The sequence below is a fragment of the Rattus norvegicus genome, chromosome 2, assembly GCF_021556685.1.
Source record: "Rattus norvegicus strain SHRSP/BbbUtx chromosome 2, alternate assembly SHRSP_T2T, whole genome shotgun sequence".
Classification (NCBI taxonomy): Eukaryota; Metazoa; Chordata; class Mammalia; order Rodentia; family Muridae; genus Rattus; species Rattus norvegicus.
Genome location: NC_141535.1, coordinates 28537501 through 28552441, shown reverse-complemented (window position 1 = coordinate 28552441; position 14941 = coordinate 28537501).

Below are 14941 nucleotides of genomic sequence, written 5' to 3'. Positions count from 1 at the left end.
CACCCAGGTGGTTGTCTTTTTGTTCCTTAAGGAAATGACTCGGCCAGTACAGAAATCAGCCTCAAAAGCTGTATCTACAGTAGCCTGAAGCCTGGGTTTGGGATCAGGGTAGGCCTGGCTATCCTAGTGACTTGAGAGTAGACCATAGTAGCAGAACATTCCCAAGGTACCATTGGGCAACCCACTCAGGGAGTTAAGTATCATGAAGAGGGAGACAATCCACACTGTCGCACACAATGCATTGTGGTCCACACTGCGCTGCGGTGCGCAATGCATTGTGGTCCACACTGCGCTGCGGTACGCAATGCATTGTGGTCCACACTGCGCTACGGTGCAGCCCAGTTGCTTAGCTGACTTTTGCTTTCTTTCTTATCCTGAGACACGTGGTTTTTCTTGAGTGGCTGAGAGAATGATTGCCTCCCCAGAATGAGGCAAGTACATGCCTTCCATTGGGTTTTTACAGTGCTGTGGGATTAATTAAACCTAGAAGCTCACACATGATCAGCAGGCTCTTTTCCACACAGCTACGTCTCCAGACAGGTTTGTGTGTTAAACACAGTACACGATAAAACTTAGTTAAATAATACTGAATCAAGGGCCTCAGACTTAGAAAGAGTGTTAGCAGTTCAGTCTTATTTAAGGAAGTTTTGGGAACTTTACATCAGTTCTGAACCATTAGAGAACTTCTAAACAAGTCAAGCATTCCCACCTACACCCAAGCACTGTGAGTCAGAACCTTTGGGAACTGGGCGGGAGCATCAGTGAGAACCGTTCGCAGTCTCCTACGATTCTGAAGCACATGTCTCAGAGCATTCCAAGACATGTTAAAATTCTGCTCTTTGAACCGTGCACTGTGTAGCAAGACCTTAAGAGCCAGCCCTTGCCAAGTTAGCTTGTTTGGAGGTCCAGTCATCCACAGAATGGAATTCTTTGGTCCTTAAGATAATTTTCGGAGCAATTGTTTTATTACAATAAAAATGAAGCAGTTTTATTGCTATTATTTTGAGACAAGGTCTCACTGTGTATGAATCCAAACTGGATTCATATATACATACATACATACATACATACATACTACATGCATAGTACATACATGCATGCAAAATACATACAAAATACATACATACACACAATACATGCATGCATGCATACAAAATACATATATACATACACATACATTCACATACAATACATACATACAAAATACATACATACACATACATGCATACATACACACAATACATACATACATACAAAATGCATACACACATACATACATGCATGCATACATACACACAATACATACATACACACATACATACAAAATGCATACACACATACATACATGCATGCATACATACACACAATACATACATACATACATACGTTTATTGTTTTTTCAAAACAGGGTTTCTCTGCCTAGCCCTGGCTGTCCTGGAATTCTCTTTGTAGGCCCAGCTGACCTGAAACTCACAGAGATCCGCCTGTTTCTGCCTTCCAAGTGCTGAGATTAAAGGTATGTTCCCCCACTGCCTGGCTAGGATTCATACTCTTTATCCCCCAGGTCAGCCTTCCAGGTACAGGGATTGAAGATAGACACTACCACGCCCATACTGAGGCAGTTTGTAAAGTAGCAGTAACAAGTGCTTAGCTCAGCTTAGTTCACATTTGTTTGATACCCATCTTCCCGAGAGTTTCCACCCTTGTTGAGGTTTGGTCTGTTGCTAGGTATTGTAATGCTAAGTGCAGGCTCCCAAGGCCTGGTTGCCCCAGAGATGAGAGAGTCTGCACGTAAACCCAAGTGATGCTATGTGACATTGCCCCCAAGTTACTTCTGATTGGTGAATAAAGATGCTGACCGCCAATAGCTGGGCAAAAACTTGGGGTCAGAGAAGAATTGTGAGGGGAAGAAGAAGGTGGTTAGAGAAGTAAGCCGCCATGGTTAGGTGAGTCATAAAATAACGGCCATGTGGGTTGGCTAATTGGGGTTAAGAGCAGCCCAGACGAAACATGGCAAATTATATAATGGGGTTATTGGCTAGAAAATTGACATACTAGCACAGAGGATAGACATCTGTCCAGCTGTTGTGCTGATCAAGGCTTACTGTAAATAAAAAGGCTGTGTGTGTGTGTTTTATCCGGGAACTCAATGGCTAAAGGTGAGGTAAAAACAAACAAACAAAGCAGTTTGGGATTAAATATTTTCTACAACACTCCCTTCTTAGAGTCTTTTTTAGGGGGAAAAAAAAAGATAGTTCGACGGGCTCTAATCTCCACAAAATTGTGGGACTTTAAGAGTGTTGATTGTGCTTTTTAGAGATGGTGTCCAGCAGATAGCCCAAGTGCCTAGAAGCCAGAAAACAGACATAAGTGCTTCTCACAGTCTGACTGAAAGATGGTGACCTCCAGAACACCCATGCTAGTTACTATCAGGAATGTCAGTCTTGCCCACGCTGAGATGGGGAGCCATGATCCAGACCCTGAGGCAAATGACTCAGCCCAAGGACCATCAATAATGATCAGTGACTCCACAGTGTCCGGGGACAACAAACCTCTCAGAGACCCACTCGGGCAAAGTGCATTTGTGTAGCACATAAAAAAAATCAGTGGGACAAATTGCTTTCTTCTTAGAGTGGCTGGGGAGGGGGGAGATGACTAAACGATGAAAGCAGAAATTGTGATTTGTTAATCGGCATAGGAAAAAAAATCACACAATTCAGCAATGATCAAACAGCTGCCTAAGCGTGGGAGAGATGTCTCGTGGGTAATGGGGCTTGCCCTGCAAGCTGGGTGACCTGAATTTGACCTCAGGAACCCACCAGGTGGAAGGGGAAACTGATTTCACAAAGTTGTCTTCTGAACAACACACCATGCTGTAGAATGCATGTACATATACCCCAATAACAAAGATATGGATATAGATATATTATATAATTAAATAGCTACACAAGGCAATCCTGGCTTCTGTCCAATCAGCAATAACTTTTTTCTACAATGGCTACAAAGAGACCCTAGTAACCTTCTTCCCTTCTTTTTTTTTTTTTTTTTTTTTTTTTGGTTCTTTTTTTTCCGGAGCTGGGGACCGAACCCAGGGCCCTGCGCTTGCTAGGCAAGTGCTCTACCACTGAGCTAAATCCCCAACCCCCCTTCTTCCCTTCTTAGGAATGAAGGCCATAGGCTTAACAGTATAAATGCCAACAAGGACAAGATGATGCAAGTGGACCTGCTTTTCATAGGCCATCTCCCAAAGTGTCACCATTTTTTTTTTCAGAGCTGGGGACCGAACCCAGGGCCTTGCCAGGGCCTTGCTCTTGCTAGGCAAGCGCTCTACCACTGAGCTAAATCCCCAACCCCAAGTGTCACCATTTTTAAAGAGATTCGTGACCTTTGGCACAACCATATGGCTTCCAGGAACCTGTCCTCAGGAAGTAATTATAAATAAGACCACCAAGACAGAGCAATAGGGTCCTAGTTCCTAATGCAACCTTACTAGCACAGACAGCAGAAGACGGGAAGCCCTTTACATGCTCAACCCTAGACACCTCCACAGGCTAGGATACTCATTGAAAAGGATGTGACACCGGGCTTGGTGGTACGCACGCATAATCACAGCACTTGGGAGGTGGGGTAGGAGGAATGCTGTCAATTTAAGCTTAGCCTCTGCTCTACAATGACCCCGAACCAGCCGGGGCTACCCAGTCTGACCCTGTCTCAAAAAAAAATATCAAAAAGACAGGAAAGGGGATAACATTCAAAATGAAAATAAATAAAATATCCAATAAAAATGTTATCTATCATCTATAAAGACACAAAGAAATGCATGTAGCATTAATTAAAAACAACTCAGTGACACACACATAATAGGACACTAATAATACTGGGCTCGACCTAAGGTATGGCAGAGGGTGGTGACAAACCCACCAAGACAGTTCGACTCGTGTTTCAAGTGTGACTTGTCTTGTTTCCTATCTCTACGTTCCCTACCTCGCCCCTCAACACACACTACTTCGACGGAAAAGCAACTCACATCACAACACAAGTATAAACCAAACCAAACAACCACCCAACCCTCCCGAACATCTGCCAACCGCAGCTAATTCTTTGCACACAAATAGGTTATTCGGCGTGCGTACAGAGGTCCAGAACGTGGGGGAACCTACAAGAATTCTTCCAGGACCTTCAAAATCAAGGAGAGAAAGAAATATGTTTTTGAGCTAGACTCTGAAGCCACAGCTGCTTTCATCGGTCCCTGGCGGCTGCTGGGAACATTCGTGTCATACTCTGCCCCAACACTCTGCCAGAACCTAACCATGACTAAGGCTTCATGCTTACGTCACAAAGCCATTTGTTTATCTTCTTTGGAAACTCTTCATTCATCAAACAGCAAACTGTATTCACCCAAAACACCAGACCTTGGAAACTAGAGAAATAATTTAGTCCTCTTACTGAAAATGAATGTACCCATGTAAGCCCTCATCCTGCTGCCCAGTATTCGAGAAAGCTGGTAGACTCCTTTTCAAGGCCATTTCTTAATTTTATTTTACTTTTATTATTTGTGTGTGTGTGTGTGTGTGTGTGTGTGTGTGTGTGTGTGTGTGTGTGTGTGTACCCACACCATAAACATGACAGTACTCATGGAGGCCATAAAAGGGTGTCAGATCCCCTGGCACTGGCAGCACAGGCAATGGTTAACCATACAAAGTGAGAACTAAGAATCAAACCCAGGTCTCCAAGAGCAGCACGAACTCTTGACGACTAAGCCATTGCTTCTGCTCCACCACCATGGTCCTGCCGCTTATTTTTATATTGTATCTTTGGGTTCTACAACTCCTTTAGAGACAAAGGTACTGGGTATGGCAGCCACACCACAGCCCAGAATGGGACGAGAACTCATTGCCAATGTTCCAGGGAAGTCAGACGAATGGCCCTGCTGTTGTATCTGGGGATCCTGAGCTGAGTTAGGATAGCCACTGGGCTGATGAGGAAAGAGGGATTTGCCTGTCTCCCATCCTCAAGCATACTAACCCACCCCCTCCCCACCTGCCAGGGATAGCAAAGGCACAAAATATAAGAGTAAGGCTAGGGACATGGCTCAGTTGATAAAATGCTTTTCTGGCAAGCATTCAGGCATGAGTTCCATTCCTAGAACCCATCCCTTTAAGAAAAAGCCCAAGGTGTGGCAGTGTATACTAGTAATCCCAGTTTCTGTTGGGGAAACAGAGACAAGTAAGCTCAGTGGGAACAGCCTGGCCTACTTAGTGAGGCTCAGGTCAAGGAAATCCTATCTTAACAAAGTAGGAGCCTCGAGGTGCTCAGAGGATAAAGGTATTTGCTGCCAAGTCTGATGTTCTGAGTGTGGTCCAGGCCTTGGGATCCACATGATGAAGGAAGAGAGTAGAGCTCTCTCAGACCTCCATATCTGTGCCATGGTACACCTAGACACACCCCTACATTCATATCCCTACCTGAACACACACACACACACACACACACACACACACACACACACACACCTGCTGCACAGATATCCCTACACGAAACAGAAACACACCTACATATACACACACCTATACATATACCTCTACACAACACACACAGACCTTCACACACCCCTACACAAACACACTTCTACACACAAACACACACACACACCCCTCCACATATACCCTTACCCAAACAACACACCTATAAATATACCCCTACTCTACACATATACTGCCTACACAAATATACACACATGAACACCTACACACACACACACACACATACACACACACACACACACACACACACACACAAATGAGGGGATACAACTTATGCGGGCACACTTGTGTGTCACTTCCTCATCACAGTCATGCTCAATTGGTCAGTCTAGACACAGGTCACCCAAGGTCACTGAGAGCCAAGGAGACATGAAGCTAGACAGGATCTCTTCAGGGAAAGGATATCAAAACCATGTGACCAAGCCATAGAAAGAGACGCAGAACTGAACCCAGTGTTGGAATGTTCCCACGTAATGACTGAAAACTCAACAGCACCCATGTTTATCTTAGCATCCACTGCTGCTAACACGCAGTCTGGTTCCTAAGATTTTTTTTTTTCAGTTATTTAAACATGTTTTTCCAAAACAACGAAAGAATTGTAAAGTATCCAAAAGGACTGGGACCCGGACTCAAAGCCGTCAGCCCACACCTCCAGAGGAGGGGGAAAGATGAAGCCTTCACACGGTACCCATGTGTACAACAGGAAGTGCAAGGCTGCAAGCCTGTTGTGGTTTGCTCTGTTCTGTGTTGTGGTTTTCCTCAAGTCCCTGAACCTGGGACTTTGCACTTGCCAGGCAAGTGCGGTACCACAGAGCGACATCACCAGCCCGAGTGTGTCCATTCAGTGGAAGACTCAGATAGGTCACTTCCTCCAGCAGAGGTACGTCGGAAAATGACCAACCATGGGAAAAATGGTGTGAGGGAGAAGTGCCAGTGTGCCCCAGGGGACTGTTGTTAATGTTCCGGTTCCAATCACAACTCCTGACTTTTTAAAGTCATAATCATCATGCTCTCAGAGTGACCTTGGAGGAAAGCCTGTGGCGGCAAATGTCATGGGCCATGCTGGTCTCTGTTTCCCATTTAACTTAATTTCAGCTGCTATTGTGTTCTTTTGATATATAAGCTTTCCTTCCTAACATGGCCCTGCCTCCGATGCTATCTGTTGCCTCATCCTCCTAATTTTTTAAAAATAACCTTTTTGCTAGAATTTCCAAGCGCTTCAACATGCATGTGGAATCATTTAGGTTTATCGTGTTTCCTCACTCGGGCGTATTCAGTCCCACTTGTTGGGAAGGAATGGTCGGAAGGGTAGGGCATTTCTCTCTGACAGAAATGAGAGGCGGACTTGGTATGGCTCAGAGTAGGCCACAGTTCCATGAGCTATGTTTATACTTAAGAGTTAGATTACGTGGATGACGGGATGGTCCCATGCATGGATGCTCTTGCCACCCAGCCTGATGACGTAAGATCTATCCTCAGGTGAAAGGGGAGAGCTGACTCCTACCGGTTGTGTTCTCACCTCTGCACATATGGTATGTATAATACATGCGTTACATAAATAAATACATACGCTTTTAAAGAGCCTCTATTTAAGATGAGTTTGGATGCACATTAACTCCCATGCAGAGGGTTTTGCCCTGCCATTGCCCTATCCAACACCGGGCAGGTACGAATCAATGCACGGTACGTTTCAGACTCCATTCTCCTCCCCAGCCTCTCACACTCCCTCCTTAGTCACCGTGCATATCTGCTTCTGAGACCCCAAAGCAAGTGTTCTTCCAGGTACGAGGGAAGGGCCCCAGGGAAGGTGGGGGACTGTAGACAAGATGTTGGGCAGTGGAGAACTAACTTTGCACGTGAGAGGAAGATTGGCGTTCCAGAGCCTCAGCTCGCTAAGTGCTCCAGGAAAGCGGAGTAGGAGAGACAGCGAGAAAGCTTGCAGTGTAGGCGGGGCCGAGTGGAGGGACTGGCAAGCCAAACGGCCAACTGGCTTCACCTGGCGGAAGCCCTCTGAGTCTTAAGACAATTTACTCATCGGATGTGGTTTGAGGTTTGGAGAGAGGGTAGCATGAAGGTGGACAAAAGGGTATAAGCAAGGATCAGGGCTGGGGGGGGGTGGAGTCTTTGCCATTTGACACCCCTCAAAATAAAACCCCACCCACATCACCTTGAACAATGTTCAAATCTCACACCCTACTAGATCTCATGAATTCCAAAGTAAATTCCCTTTGACGAAGAGAAATCAAAGCGGCTCCTGGTAACAGAGTCTGTCTCCAAGTCTGCCCTTCCAAACTCTCATCTCCTTGTGCCCTCCTCCTCAGTTCTCCACTCCTGCTCTCCAGCAACCCACAAGGCCTGGGCCTGGCCAATGACGCTCACATCAGATCAGTCTTGCCTAGGCCAGGGCTCCCTTGGGCTATCAGCAAGATTTCAAGCTGACAAGCCCATGGGAAGAAGGAGTGCCCTTTGCTTTCTGCTGGACACAGGAGTTGTCAGCCAGGGTCAGTCAGCTCAACCTTGGCCTTCGTTCCATTCTGATGGCTGCCTCAGGCTCCAATTCAGATGCTCTTCTGGGCTGGTCCTCAGGCAGGCTCTCACTTCCTACTGAGAGGCAGGACCAGGAATCCCACAGAAGGCAGCTGGGGTCTGGGTGCTTAGCCAGAGTACCTGGTGACTCTCAAAAAGACTGCCAATTCTGGTCCACCATCCTGAGAAGGGATTTGCAGCACAGTGAATGCCTGAGCCCCTCTCAGGAACAGATCTTTCAGAGCACTGGTGAGGCCATTTCCCAGAAGCCCATAAACACCCCGAGCACGCCTCTGGCGTTCATTGTTTGGGTTCTCCGAAACCGTACAGAAAACAGCATGAGCTTCACTACTTATCTGCACCTTGAACAAATCCAGTCTCCCTCTTTTTGGTATTTCTGACTCCTTAAGTGTCTTTGCAGTGACTACAAGTGGTGGCGGAGCCTGCCAACAAGGCAAGAACACCCAGGTAAGCTGGCACACCCAGGTAAGCAAGGCTGGGGCAGAAGGGTAAAGAGTTAGACGGTAGGTAGCTGGGCTTTATAGTGAGACCTTGTCTCAAAGAGGAGGAGGAGGAGCAGGAAGGGGAGGCAGAAGGAGAGAAGGTAGCAGCTGCTCTCTGATCACATCAAAAGGGAGACCCTACACTTGGCCCCATCAATGACAACACAGTTCAAGTTTCAGAAGTCAGAAATGGCTTCCAAACCAGATGATCCCGTGTTTGGGATCATCTAGGCTGTCTCTTGCCCATGATTCCCACAAGCCTCATTATCTCCCTGCTCCTCACCTCCAGCAGGCTGGAGTCAGGTGACAGAGGAAGAAAGATACAGCTAGAGGCAGTCTCATGACTTACCATAGGTGAAGAAGGGAGGCACAGAGAAACTGTAAAAGCCAACAGGAGAGCTTAGAAGCTTCCAGGGGGCTGGCAAGCTGCTGCCAAAACCATTCTATCACCTTCTGAGATGCTAGATCGGAAGAGGGTAGGGATCACTGAAGCTCCTGACGCTGCTTCCTTGCTATAGAGAAAGATTTTAAAAAAGAAACACGCTCCAGGAGCTCTGTTGGAAGGCTTTAGGGGACTCAAGTAATTCTGAGGATTCATCATGCATCAGACACTGTCAGCCACACTCCCTCTCCTCCAGGGTCCCTTGCCTGCGTGTGTTCCTGAGGCATCTTCATGAGTCCAGAGGCCTCCAGGAGCAGCGCTCAATTAGTAACCAAGGAGCTGTGTACAAGCACGTGACCTGGAGCCTTCTGGGGGCCCTTCCATTTGCCCACCAGAAGTTTTCCTCCAGTCACAGGGCTGGGAGTATGAATTTCAATGAGTGCTGTCCCTTCCTTGACCAGTTTCCCGCTTTCCTGGTAACTGTCCTTGCACTTCCCAGATAAACCGGTTTCATTTTCCCAGAAGAATTCCGAATCCCAGATCCGCCCCTAGAAGGATCCGCACTGAGACAGAAAAGTGAACTACGGTAATAAGAACAAGTATTTGAAACAAGACTCGCTCTACAGTCTCGATGGAGAGTGGAGTGCGCAGACAACCGGAATGCTCTGGCTTCTATGCACCCTCTTCCTAGACTGCTCTCTGCCTCCTCCTTTCTTTTTCTTCCTCACTTCTATTTGTCTTCCAGCAATTAAGCTCGGAGAGGAAATACAGGATAAACACTCTCTGCAAGACTGCAGCTTGAACTCATGAGACCAGAGCATCAGTTATCCTTGAAGGCTCAGCAAAGAGAAGACCCTGGGTCCCTTTGCCAAGAAACCCAAGAAACCTCTCAGGGCGGAGTTATCTTTCCATGCTCCTGGGGTCTTGGCCTCAGGTGGCGACTGCTTGGAGGTCAGAGCATACATGGCTACACCAAGCTCCAGGCTGGCCAGACTCCTCAGTATCTGAGCTGCAGATGGCTGCCACATACCCCCATACCACCTGCAAGGTGCACTGTGGAAGGCCCTGTGCCCTATTTGACAAATCTTTTTTTTTTTTTTCCGGAGCTGGGGACCGAACCCAGGGCCTTGCGCTTGCTAGGCAAGCGCTTGACCACTGAGCTAAATCCCCAACCCCCATTTGACAAATCTTAAGAATGTACAACTCAAAGATTTGTTATTTAGACCATTCTGAAAGACAAACACTGGTTACATCATCAAAGGAGGAAAGTTCTCAAGCAAGAAATGCAAACTTTTACTTAGAGGCTAAAGATTTCTTTGTATCTCACAGGCAACAACAATTAGCGAAGTCAGTAACAGTTAAAGGGAGCCCTGTCTCTACAGTGGGCAGAAAAGCAAAATGGCGTCAGCTAGATACCTCAGGGGATGATGATCTTAGAATTAGTTTGGAGACATAGGACTGATGTCTCTTCAGCTGTGGAAGAGGTGACATCATACTCATACTCTAATATCTTTCTGAGATTCCTGGTATTTTCTGACCTAGAGGCTTAATGAAGATAAGTTGAAATTTTTAAAGTGTAGGTTACAGAATGCCATTAGATTAATTCATAAGAGAGAGCCAGTTTGAAGACTTCCGATTTTATTATAAAGAAATTAAGAGAGGACAGAGGGGATTTTATTTCACAATAATGGAATAAAAGGGATGTAATGCTCTCCCATGTAATTGAGATGGTGATTGTATTAGTCAAGTTTCTGTTACTATTACTAAATGCCTGAGACATTTGGCCTTAAAGGCAGGAAAGCTTATTTGGGCTCATGGTTTTGGAAGTTCCAGTTTTTTGGCCCCGTTACTTGTGGGCCTGGGGCAAGTTGTGGTGGAAGTGAGATACCTGGGAGACAAAGATGCCCATCTTTTGGTGACAGGAAGAAAGATACAAGGGATCAGTGCCCCACAGTCTCCTTCAAGGACACAATTTCAGTACAGCCTCCTCTAGAGGCTCTTGCCACCTCTTGCACGTCCACCTTCCCAGAATGCCAAGCTAAAGACCAAGCCCTAACACCCGGTCTCTGAGGCGTAATTGGCTCCAGGCGAGTGTGTCTGGAGCAAAGTCACCAGCCAGGTGAAGAGCAAGAAATAGGGCAGCGCATTGGCCGGCTCTGGTAGTCTGAGCATCGTCGCTGGCCACACCCGCACACAGGTCCACAGTTGGACCTGTGTCACCCAGTAGGAAAGACAGTTGTGGAGTGTGGGAAAGGCCGCACACTGGCAGCGTAACAGTTCATTCTCTAGATTTTCACAGCCAATGTGAGAAAGAGTACAAATGGTACCACATCTCCATTTGCCGTAACTTCAACAAAGAGCTCATCTTGGATTTCACCTTGTGAAATTAAGGCCCTTACTTTTAGACGTTCCTATCCGGATGACACTGGAATCCTCAGTTCTTCCCTGCAAATGACAGTGCTGGCAACGTTAAGTATTCCTCTCAGATGTACTCCTCACAGGAGTCATTACCACATCTCAGTTTTATACAGCCCATGCTAAGATGGCTCTTAGTCACACCCAGAAGGCTCAGTTTGGTCAATATACGTGGAATGAGGTGATGAAGTGGGGATGTGCATTCATTCACTCACTCATTCATTCATTCATTCATTCATTCTCTTTCACAAAATTTATTCACTCATCAAATGAATCTCCCATGTCCCAGAGGAATCTCACCCCAACAAAGAACCTGGGAGATATGGAAAGGGGAAAGCCATGATTCTGCTCTTGAAAGCCCACTGTATGAAAGGAAGACTTATAAATCAATTGTTTCGTCAACGGCGTGAAAGATGCCTCTGCAGGGAGATGGTAGCTTCTATAGGAACTCGAATGACAAGTGCTTGGACTAACTGAGGTAGAGTAGCAGTCTCCGGCTCTGGCTGACCAAGTATTTGTACCACACAGAGGAGGGTTGGCTCTCAAAGGAGGAAAAAGAAAAGGAAACTTAAAAGGAGAAGAAAGAAGGGTGCCTGGGTCCTAGCAGAGGTGAGTAAAATCAGGAGTATGGACAGCATTACTTTTTTTTTTTTTCTTTTTCTTTTTTTCAGAGCTGGGGACCGAACCCAGGGCCTTGTGTTTGCTAGGCAAGTGCTCTACCACTGAGCTAAATCCCCAACCCCAGACAGCATTACTTTTTAATAAACTCGCCAGTCCATCTATATAATGTAATAGTATTCCACAGCAGAAAGGAATCAAATATTGATTCCTGTGACAACATAAACAGACCTTGAAAATACTATGCTGTGGTTGTTGACTAGGACTGGCTCCCATAGGCCATTTTGATGCTTGGTCACTAGGGAGTGGCACTACTTGAGTGGGATTGGGAGGGGTGGCCTTGTTGGAGGAAGTGTGTCACAGGGCGGGAGGGGGGGTTTGTTTTGAGGTTTCCGAAGCCCAAGCCAGGCCCAGTGTCTCTTTCTTTCTGCTTCCTGTGGATCTACATGTAGAACTCCCACCTCCTTCAGCATCCACGTCTGCCAGCACACCACCATGCTTCCTACCGTGATGATAACAGAATAAATCCGAAACTGTAAGGCAGTCCCAGTTAAACGTTTCCCCTTTATAAAAGTTGTTGTGGTCATGGTGTCTCTTCACAGCAGTGGAAACCCTAAGACATTAACGTCCTATCGATGGATTTTATCTCAGTGCAAACATTGGAAACAGAAAACACTTCCCAAGGAATCCTAATTCACCGCTATAATCCAGTTCCCATGATCTATAAATTACTGAAGGTGTGAAGATCTGTAATCTCGATTTTCTCTTTCGCCTAAATTCCAATACAGCTCTCCAGCACTTTCTCATGGCTGTGACTAGACTCAACTACCTGGGAGGAGCAACTTCAGGGACGCAGGCTTTGTTTGGGTTCGTGGTTTCAGAGGGTCCAGTCCATGGACAGACACTTGTCTCAGAGCTTCAGCAGTGATGCTGTACACACACCACAGTGCAGAAAATGTGAAGCAGGGGCTCTTTGCTTCATAGCGCTAGGAAGAGTGAGAAGTAAAACAAAACTGAGGAGCCCAGGACATGGTCCAGTGACCCACTTTCTGCAACCAAACCCTACCTTATATAATTCCATCACCTCCCAACAGTCTGAGCACTGGTTGTTCTTCCTGAGGTCCCGAGTTCAGTTCCCAGCAACCACATCGTGGCTCTCAACTGTCAGTTAACTATAGTTCCAGGGATTCTGATGCCTTCTTCTGGTGTACAGATATATATGCATAAATAAATAAATCATATATATATGTATATATATGATCATTAACAGATAAAACCTTTCATCAAGGTAGAGACTTCCTGACCTATGTGACCAGGCACACCAGAGATGCACTTTACCCACCTCCTAGAGATCCCAATTAAGCTGATGTGCAGGATGAACCATCACAAGTGTTGCTATTGATCCTCTCTCTTTTAAAAAACAATTTATTTATTTATTTATTACTTATAAAGTACACTATAGCTGTTTTCAGACACACCAGCAGAGGGCATCAGATCCCATTACAGATGGTTGTGAGCCATCTTGAACTCAGGACCTCTGGAAAAGCAGCCAGTGCTCTTAGCCACTGAGCCATCTCTCCAGCCTGATCCTCTCCCTCTTAAACATCGTCCAGTGTTTCATTTGTCATGGACATTTATATTATTCCTCTCTTGTATGTTTTGTGTTTTAAGACATCTGGCTATGTCCCTAAGGCCTGGGCTGGCTCTGACCTCTTAATTTTCCTTGGCCTTCTTGAATACTTGGCTTAGAGGCGAGCATTGGATTACACCAGATTGTTTTTATATTACTTTTGATTTTTCATAGTGCTATATTAACATGTTATTTACCAAAGTTGTATTTATTTATTTATTTATTTATTTATTTATTCATTTATTCATTCATTCATCCATTCATTCGTTTGTTTGTTTGTTTGTGGTAGTACTCTTGTACTCTGAACTCTTATACTCTTGTACCCTGCCCCGGCACTAAGGTTGATGAGAATAGAGTTAGGAAGTCTTTATTAGAGTAAGATTGTACCTACAGAGAATGTGAAACACACTGGGGACGTTGGGCCCAGATTCTTAATACATCTGTGTTTGAGGCTCAGTAGGAAGAGTGGAGTCCACACAGTGGACAAGGAGGAAGGACAAGAGCGAGGAGAAAGAGGAACTTTCTTGAGGAAGCAGACACAGCTTCAGGGCTCAGCGGACATGTCATCAAGGAAAAGGCACAGGTTGATCAGGAAACACCGGAGATTGGGTTAGGAGTGAGAGGTCCCAGGGCCATGGAAAGGCCAAAAGAGAAAGGGTAGTAAAGGTGACAGCAGGCGAGAGGGAGGGAGGGAAGGAGAGAGGGAGGGAGAGAGGGAGTGAAGGAGAGAGAGAGAGAGAGAGAGAGAGAGAGAGAGAGAATATTGAACTCTACTGAAAGAATATAACGAAACATGTGATGATCAGGTAAATGAGAAAGGGAGGGGCCGTAATTAGGAAGGAGGGGGGAAATAAATATAGAAGGAGGGGGAGGGCAAAACAATGGTACGAATGTCTGAAAATGTCATAAGGAATTGTAATACTAACTACTTACCTAAAAAAATAAAAAATAAAAAAAGTAAAAATGAAAACAACAACAACAACAAAAACCCTATAGAACACATAAGTCAGTATACAAATATACATAGATAGTTTAAAGGACATTTTCGCATCTGGGCCAACAGTGATCCCTCTAAAGGCCAGAGACACCTAACAAAAATCCCAATACCAATCAAGAGAAGTCCTCTTTAGGGTTGCTGACCAGGCTTGTCCCGGAGACTCCCAACACATTATATAGACCATTCCCACTGCCCTTGGCTGCCCCCCAGAGGTGGAAGGTAAATCCCTATTACTTCAGACACACCACGGCCCAGAGGCCCCTGAGCTAGAACTGACCTGAATGACCCCTCCCTGAGGACTAGCTTTCCTGGTTCCAGAAAGCACAT